The sequence below is a fragment of the Temnothorax longispinosus genome, unplaced genomic scaffold, assembly GCF_030848805.1.
Source record: "Temnothorax longispinosus isolate EJ_2023e unplaced genomic scaffold, Tlon_JGU_v1 HiC_scaffold_424, whole genome shotgun sequence".
Classification (NCBI taxonomy): Eukaryota; Metazoa; Arthropoda; class Insecta; order Hymenoptera; family Formicidae; genus Temnothorax; species Temnothorax longispinosus.
Genome location: NW_027270258.1, coordinates 1 through 9575, shown reverse-complemented (window position 1 = coordinate 9575; position 9575 = coordinate 1). Strand labels below are relative to the sequence as shown.

The following is a 9575-nucleotide window of genomic DNA, read 5'->3' as shown; positions in this document are numbered from 1 at the left end:
AAGTAAATACTTACTTGTGGCTGTACTTGCTGTGGACTTTAATGCTTCTTTGTGTTTCCTATGCAAGCTCTGGTTTAAAAGATTGCAAATATCTCTTATGTCGTCAAGTTTATAACCGCTATAGTATTCTAATGTTGGATTCCGTCCTCCCAAGTCCTTCATTAGCAACGCGAGTAACAACCCCGCCACTGCCATTTTGTATAATTCATCAGAGAATGTTCCAGTATGTACCGAGCCAGAGTTAACGTGGGCATAGACACCTTGGCACACTATTTTCAAATAGTAGTGATTGAATTAGTATACATTTATATAGATTCTATTTGAATAAGACGGATATTTTATTGGAGAATAAAATAAAAAATTAAAGCATTAGTTTCCAACAGAAGAATGTAATTAATCTTCTACAAGCTGATGTTTTAAAATTCTTTCTACAGTACTTCTTTCTACAGTAAATATTATTGTATATATGTTTGCAAAAGCGCATCTTTTATGCGTTTTTTCTTTAGATGGCGAAACTTCCGCTTTTCGCTTGGCGCGAGTTTCTCTACCAACATTGGGTTGTCGTAATACATTGCTCTGTAAAGAATTTTGACTTCTGGTCGTTATTTCTTCCCTCAAAGTTGCAGTGCTGTTTTGTCGATTTTGTCCGAGTAATACCTTCGGTGGTGCCATTTTTTAGATATGACGAAACTTTAGTTCCTTATCTAATTGCTATAATTCACAAACATACATATAATTAGTTTATATATATTATACATAGTTTAATTTAAATAGTGCATAATATAATACGGAATGTTTCAGAAATAAATTGTCAAATTTGAGGAGCATGTTCTACTAACAGTAAAAATGGAAAAGTTACAAATTTTATGTAACACCAAAGGAAAGGGAGACGTAAAAAGAAAGAAGATAAGAGAGATAAGTGATTTCGAAGTACAACAGATAGTATAAGTGAATAAAAGAGAGGAGGACATGTAAAATGTATATATGAAATGAAAAGAGAGCATTTTTATCTTTTTCTAACTCTTAAAACTGGAAAAGAATAAAAAATAAGTTAAACCGATAATAACTTACGATAATTCCTTCGCGTAAACGAGATTGATCTCCTCGGCATCAGCTCCCTGCCGTCAATATATAACTTGCATTCCGCTTCTGCATAATTGACGGTACATGCCCATTTCGTGGCATCTAGCCTTAGCATCTTTGTGATATCGTCATCATTAGGATTTTCTTCGTATCCTATCTTCTGAAGAAGTCCATCAAAAATTCTTGATATGTATAACTAGATGACATTCAGAGCACTGGGCTCACATAACATTCAGAGCACTGTGGGCAGAAATTACATATATATATATATATATATATATATATATATATATATATATTACACTTTATATATTATACACGTTATAATTTATATATATACATATATTGAAACATATTTTTGTGAAAAACCAATGTTTATTCGATTTTATTTGCATTCTATGATTTTCTTCGAAGTAGCAAAGCTGCCCCTAAAAGAGACTTTAGACATATAAATAGAAAGAGTACTGAAGTAACTTGTAAGTCAAAAAAAGTGCTCCAAATTCAGTATATAAATATAGGCAGATGAATCATCTTGATAACAAGACATTAGAAATTAAGACTAGTCGCGTATCGAATTGTTGGACAACCTAGACATTAATTAAGTGATCGTTAGCACGCGAATAGCGGCGCTGCTCTCTAAATTGTATAATGCGTAAAACAATAAGGCGTAAAAAACGTAAAATATCTCGAATGCATGTCAAAAAGTTTTGTTGCAAAACTTTATTGAGTTTTTTACGGGTACACTAGATAGTATATTGACTCATTATCTTTATTATTATTATTATACCGGGTGTTTTATTTTAATCGCCCCAGGCAAATATCTCGAAAAATATGAAAGATACGGAAAAACGTTTCAGACAAAAGTTGTTTGGTTCGAAGGGGGACATAAGACGGTGTCATTGGTTTGACCTTGAGTGAACGTCCCAAGGTTATATGGAGTTCAACTTTGTTTTTTTAAATGGAACTCCCTATTTTTCGTTGCATATTCTTGTAGCTTACCTAAAGAGCTTTTCAAAACCTTATATTTGAGTATTTTTTCATGAAGTACTTTTCGAGTTACAAAGCTTAAAAGTTATTGGGTTGCAATTATGTATCCAACAGAATGGTAGTACATTTGAGCATTTGCTGTAAACCAAAAATACACACTGTGACTTCGATGTGACCTTACTTGTGAGTCAATCGGTCTTGCCTTCACTGGCCGAATCAATGTTGGGTCTTGCCTTCACTGGCCGGATCAAATCATGGGTCTTGCCTTCACTGGCCGGATCAAATCTTGGGTTCTTGCCTTCATTGGCCGGATCAATGTTGGGTCTTGTCTTCACTGGCCGGTACACCTTGGGTATGCTAATGCCGGCGGGATTGTAACTTTCAAGCCTTGTAACTCGAAAAATACTTTATGAAAAAATACTCAAATATAAAGTTTTAAAAAGCTCTTTAGGTAAGCTACAAGAATATGCAATAAAAAAATAGGGAGTTCCATTTAAAAAAAACAAAGTTGAACTCTATATGACCTCGGCACGTTCACTCAAGGTCAAACCAATGACACCATCTTATGTCCCCCTTCGAACCAAACAACTTTTGTCTGAAACGTTTTTCCGTATCTTTCATATTTTTTGAGATATTTGCCTGGGGCGATTAAAATGAAACACCCGGTATATATGTATATAATTGTATACCAAATTTTATAAAGATAATTTAAAAAAAATAATTAATGGCTCCATGGCTGAAATTAATCTCGACCTTGAAACCTGGATTCCGCCGTGAGCTTTCGTCGCGTTCGGGCACACTGCTCGTATCTGCCCATGACAAGCGGTAGACTTTACATTCTGTAATGGATTTTGCTTGACTCCTTTTTGTTGGAGTAAATCTACGGAGCAGCTGTTCTTCTTTGTTGCCTGGTGTTAGAAATGGGTAGTAACAGACGAGGAGAGATTGTGTTGTGTGCGGCATCTAGTCGGTTAATCTAGTTGTAAGAATAGTGCTGTAAGGCTGTCACAGAGGGCAGCCTATAGCGTTGCAGCGGCGTCGTGGTAGTTGCGAAATCGCACGCGATTTCGGCGCTTGTAGCGTGGCGCCCCAGAGACGGATCGCGTTGCGGCGCTGTGACCGCGGAACTGCGCATGTGCAAGCGGGCGTGTTCGTGCGTGCAGCCCGACGAGACGAACATTCGAGAACGAGCAGTCGGTCGGTGCGCATCGTGCGTGGATTGTCGGCTTGGGCTTTTCGCCATTGCGAGGTTCGAGAGGCGCGACGTATTTGGTTGCATTAAATTGTACGCAGAGAAGTCTGCATATCGTACTCTCGGAGAGCGTGCTGCTGTGTTTCAACACGTCAACGAGGACGTACTTGAAGGAAGGCGCCGACGATAATAGCCTGGCTAAATCGCCATTGTATGGAAAGGAAGGACGACCGTCGCCATATCGATGTCGTTACACGACAAATGGACCTTTTATGAGCTTAGTCACTGAGACTATCTTTCAGAGGATTATTGGTCGAAAACACGGAAAACCTAAACTTATAGTAGGTAAATTTGGTGATCTCTGGCTAAATCAGAACGTCTCAATTGACGAAGGCGTTAATATACTTTAACGTGTCTCAAAAAGAAAGGCGTTAATATGCATTAACGTGTATCACGAAGCAGCGTGTAAACATGCGTTTACATAACGATGGTTCTTGATTTCAGAGATACTAATCAATCCACACATTGAAAGACTCAGGCTGTATACGCGGTATTATATTTTGATGTGAAGAATACTTCTGTCACGCTTGATCTTAACGTAAATGCAAGCGGTATTATACTAGAACTGATTTCAGTGTAATGAACTTTATCTTGAATCTTGATATCGTGATTGTAACCATCTTACTGTAAGTCAAAGATTTTACTTCGCGTAAATTCGAAACATCGCCATTAATAATGTTGAGCAAGGTCAATACAATTTTAATAACGTGGTGTTAATTTACTTCTTACAGATTAACTTATATTCGATTGGATGATAAGTTCTTTACGTTTAAACAAACATTTACTTGCGTTTGGTACTCATTTACTTGCGTTTGATACTCATTTACTGGCGTTTAATATTCATTTTCTTGCGTTTAATATTCACTTAACTTGCGAATTATATTTAATTATATTGCAAATTATTCTCGTATATTGCTGGAATGCATGAGTCAATAATATATTCAAGCTTTACTTTGTTAGCAGTATATATATATATATATATATATATATATATATATATATATATATATATATATATATATAGAATGGATTGTAAAAATATCTCTTTCGACTATTTGTTCTTATAATAACAGTTCTTTCAAAATTATATGACTGTTTGTGATAAAGTGTTTTGTGCCACACATTTCTTTACTGATTACAATCAGATTGACTCATGAATTCATATGAATTGTTCTTTTCTTGTGATTATATTTACTTGTCTGATTAATTCTGTACTCTATGTGAACATTCCTTTTTTGAGATGGGTTGAATACATCAGTCTGGATTACGGCAAGATAAAATAGTGAAGTTGTTACAAAAAGGATAACTATTTCCGTGTATAAACGGTACGAATTATCTAAAAAAGGTACGATCTCAATTTCGTCTCAGGAAAGGATTATTTTCCTAATGAATATTCTTTTGAATTACAAAATGCAAAGTATATATCTTGTTCGATACATAACAAATCTATTCATGTTTGTAATGCTATTTTGATTTAACTTGGATCTGAATATTGTCAAAAATACACAATCTCTTTTCGTCAACTCTACGGTTAATGTGTCGTTTCCTATTTTTCTATTCTTGAGCCCAGGCTTCTGCGCGAGCTTGTACGTTTTAAACACCTAGAGCATTGGCTTTTATCCTGGAACAGCCCCTGTAATATTGGAGCAGTCGGAGAGCAATCTCTGGAGGACTGGAGAAATTGTCACGGTGCTCACGGAAAGTATCTCTCCGGTGGGGTGAGTTTTGGCAAAGCAACAATCGGGAGTTGAATATTTGTGCTTTAATGCAACCGTTTTTTAAGTTGTTAGTTACTTTCCTTTTCTTTCATTCTATACGAGCGACCATTCTGTGTGCACGTGATCAATTGCGTGCTCAGCGCACGCGATTTCACATTCTTTTATCGTGTTTGAAAGCTTTAAAGCTGATATACCATTATTATATATAAATATTCCCTTTCGTTTAATCGTAGAAATTGTTGCTCGTACATCGTATTGAATTTTGTTATTTGGCCCATGCGTCTTATGCACGTGTTTACTTGTTGCATATTAGCGTTATTTTGTCTACTTGTGTGATTTTACTTTAGTTGGTTGTATAACTAAAGTTTATAGAATTATAAGCAGTGTATTTATCACTTTATAATAATTTAAGCGAATTTTCGCACTGCTACGTTATTACATTACTCCGTGCACGCTATCTGCGTATGTGACCGCATCGGTCGTATATGTTCAAAAATCGTCGCTTGTTATAATAATGATGATCTGTTTTTTTTCCAGTAATTATTTAAACACTACCAAATATCGATTTGATTTTATTATTTAAATTTATGTGTTAGTTTGCTCCTTCTCATTCCTTGCGAACGTGATCATTCTGTTGTTTATTTGCGCTTTCTCTGCGTATGTGATCACTTTTTTCTATTTCCTTCGCTATTCATGTTTCATTCCCTGCGCACGTATTTACGCGCGTGATCTCATCCGTAGACTATTATAGATCTGGCTTCTGATATAATGAAGAATTAACACCATTTAATACTCGATTCCAATTTTATAGTACAATATTACTTAGATCATTTATATTCTCCTTTCTTATACAACTGTATGTGGTACGGCTTTCTAATGATTTTTCCTGATTTGGTTATTTTTTTTTACTTTCTATCATTTTCTGCGCATGTGATCACATTTCTACGACACGTTTTTACATATCAGCGAGGCGATTAATTAAGCCATTTATTATAACTTAGCATAAGCATCTTTTTGTACAAATATTCAGTATTAGTTATTTGTTAGTGATTTATACGTATTTTGTTTATTGTATTTTTGATTTTGTGGATCCCTCTTATTTCGGCATATTGAGTTTAATATGCCGAAGAATACGAACCGTAAGTCTCCTAAGGAGAAGGAGAATTCCCACAAACGGCGTCGCAACGATGCTGATTTGGAACATAGCAATTTGTCGGACACGAGTGAGTCTGGTGATGCCCAGATTACGGGGTAAAGAAAAATTTATTCTTTCACAAAGTAATAATAGATATTTGAATGAAATTGTTGCACCATACCCGGTTTATATCGAGTCTCTCTCCTCGTCCGTGAACATTGGCAATTTTCATCCCATGAGCATTGGTAAATTGCTGTGCACCAAATATAATTGCGTCTCCAAAATTCGTAGACTTGGTAAAAACCTGATCTGTGTCGATTTCTCCTCTCATGAGGATGCGAATGATTTAATTTCTAACAAGAATGTTTTGCCGAACGGCAAACGGTTTATACGCGTATGCTCCGAACTACAAAATTTTTCGGACTGGAGTAATCAGAGATGTTAACCCCTCTTTATCTATAGATGAGATACGAGCGGGCATCTCTTGGCCGGAAAAACCTTTAAATATTCATTCTTTGGAAAGACTTAAATTCAGAGATAGCTGTAGTAACGAATTATTAGATTCAGCCTCTGTTAAGGTGACTTTCGATGCTAATTTTTTACCTTCTCATATCTTTATCTGAAGGGTTAGATGTAGGATTCTCCCTTTTATTAACAGAGTCCGCAAATGCTTGAATTGTTATAGATGGGGACACTCTACCCTGTCATGTAGAAACATTAAATTATGTGAAAATTGTAGTCTTCAGCATCACGCTGAAGACTGCAACTCGGAACCTAAATGTATTAATTGCGGGGGAGGTCATGTCTCCTCGGATTCCTCGTGCCCGGTTTTTATTGAACACAAACTGATTAATACAGTTATGGCTTACACGAATGCCTCATTTGCTCAAGCAAAGAAAACCGTTAAGGTCAGAGACATTAAATCCTGTCAACAAGCTGTGAATCTCTTTAAAGGTCATGCATATATGATTTGGAATAAAAAAACTGGAGATTCAGAGCTCCAGTCTTGACTTGAGAAAACGTTCTAATAGAGGGAGTGTGCATAGTGAGAATTCAAAGAATTCGCAGTCTGTGTTGGATGACACAATTCGTCCTTCTCCTATGGATGTGTCTCCTGATAAGACCTCCCCTCCTGGGGAAACTAGTCTGATCGAGGCCAATCTTGTTTCTCTTGCAAGCACTTTCCCTACACCCGACATCATTCTTAATGATTTAAAATTTCTGTATAACTCTGATAATTCTAAAAAATGTACAGCCTCGGCTTTACTTCAATACCTTGATTTAATTTTCCGTAAACTTAATTAATGGCTCTAAAGATTCTACAGTGGAATTGCAGGAGTATCTCGGGGAAACTTTTTGAGTTTTCTAATCTGATCTTGGGATATGATGTGATTTGTTTGCAGGAGACCTGGCTCGGTCTTTTTTCCTACTTTTTATTCAAAGCGATTACATTACCTTTAGAAATGACAGACCGGATGACGTCTGTGGTGGGGGCACCGCCATTCTTTGCCGAAAGGAATTTGACCCCGTAATTTTTAGTTTCAATCTTGCTAATTATCCAGGCATTGAGCTGACTTGTGTTTCACTATTTTGCAGAAGGGTTTCATCCGAAAGAATTTTCATTATTTCACTCTATAGACCTCCTCACATTCGAGTGGGTTCTGAATGTTAGACCAATTTATTGGAGTCTGTGGTGTCTGCTTCGGTGTCAAGTAATATAGTTACCCTGGCGGAAATATTTATACAAAATTTAAAAAAAAATAAAAGTGTACTACAAAAAACTATAAATTATAATTGCCTGAATCTATTAAATTCTACATAAATTGAAGAAGTACTACAAAATCCTACATGAAAATGCTAGAATTGGAACACTTTTGTAAATATTTGTATTTTTTTAGTGCATCTTGATCTATAAATTTTTCGATAAAACTACACCAAACTACAACTAATACTGATATTCTACACATTTCTATATCTATTTGAGTACAGTAGACTACAAGGAAATACTAGAATTAAAACACTCTTTAATGAGGAAATTCACCCGACATAAAAAAAATTATATTTATTTTTAAATTTTATTACTACTTTTTAACTAAATTTGTTTCTTAAGATGCAACCTATGATTATAAATATTTTCTCGTACTTGAAAAACACACTTACCTTGATGGGATTCGAACTCGAGACCTCGGGACCTCTGGATCGTGAGCCAACCGTCTTACGTGGTAGACTACTTCGGCTGCCCTAGCGGAAAAAATTTCTATGAAAAACTACAATTTTATAAAAAATAGTACAAAGATCTACAAATTTTAAAAATTTAAGAAAAAACAAAATCTTAAAAATTAAAACATTTGCTTACTTGTAGAATACTACAATTATTTATAAATGACTAAGAAATCTACTACAATTTACGTATCGTAAAACTATGCAACTTAGAATCTAATTCAGTTTTTAGTTTCTCATAAAATACTACAACTACGTACAAATACTAACAATACCGATTTGTTTGTACAGCTCAAAAATTTATTACAATTATGGCTAATTAAAATTTGTAATTTTTAGTTAAATGTTACAAGTTTTTACACAAATCTTCCAAAATTCACCTATTTATTAATAACTTCTTAATTTGCAGAAGTCAAAATACTTATCTTTTTATTTTCGTATAGTCTGTTGTAAAGTCCAATAGAAAAATACATAAATGTACAATTTTTTACCTATATAAATTTCTGATCCGTGAATGGTTGTAATTTTGCATACAATACTACAAGGTTCTACAAAAAACGACAAAATTTTAAGCCTTTTACAACTTGTAAATTCATAAAAATCTACATAAATTTGCTTTTTTTAGATGTTTATAAGATACTACAATTTTACATGGAAATTAACAGACTTTCAACCAAACCTTCAACCTTTCCATGGAAAGTAAAAATTAATATGTCAATTAAAAAAATTAAGTATCTTATGCAAAATTAGAAAAAAAAAACTTAAAATAACATATATCTAAGCAATGAAAAGTACCGTTCTTGGTCGAAGCGGATTTTGATGCTTAATAATATTTCACAATATCAATCATTATTAAATACATGTTTCAGTGTTTTAAATTGGCACTGCGTGCCAATATATGGATTTTGTCGAACTTAAAACGCAATTGTGTAAACTGAAACTAAAAATAATATATTTTATATTAATTTGATATTGTCAAGTAAAATAATATACTATTAGAAGAATATTTATAACAGTTATATAAATTTATATGGATAGATCCATTATAGAGTATATATTCATATATGATTATCTTTAACCTTATAAATATACTTTTACATGATCACACATGATAATATACTAGTATATAAAACCATATATGATTATATAAAGTTATACTTAAAAAGATTTAACCATATAA

The 9575-nt window shown here is 34.2% G+C and overlaps 1 long non-coding RNA gene across 1 annotated transcript; it reads right to left on the bottom strand.

Moving 5' to 3' along the window:
* Positions 1 to 297: 297 nt before the first annotated feature.
* On the bottom strand, positions 298 to 7893 carry LOC139824538 (uncharacterized). The gene is made up of 3 exons (XR_011735167.1): positions 7631 to 7893; positions 1072 to 1323; positions 298 to 711 (listed from the first exon to the last, which is right to left on the bottom strand). It is a non-coding gene; the product is annotated as an uncharacterized lncRNA (long non-coding RNA).
* Between the last annotated feature and the right edge of the window lie 1682 nt (positions 7894 to 9575).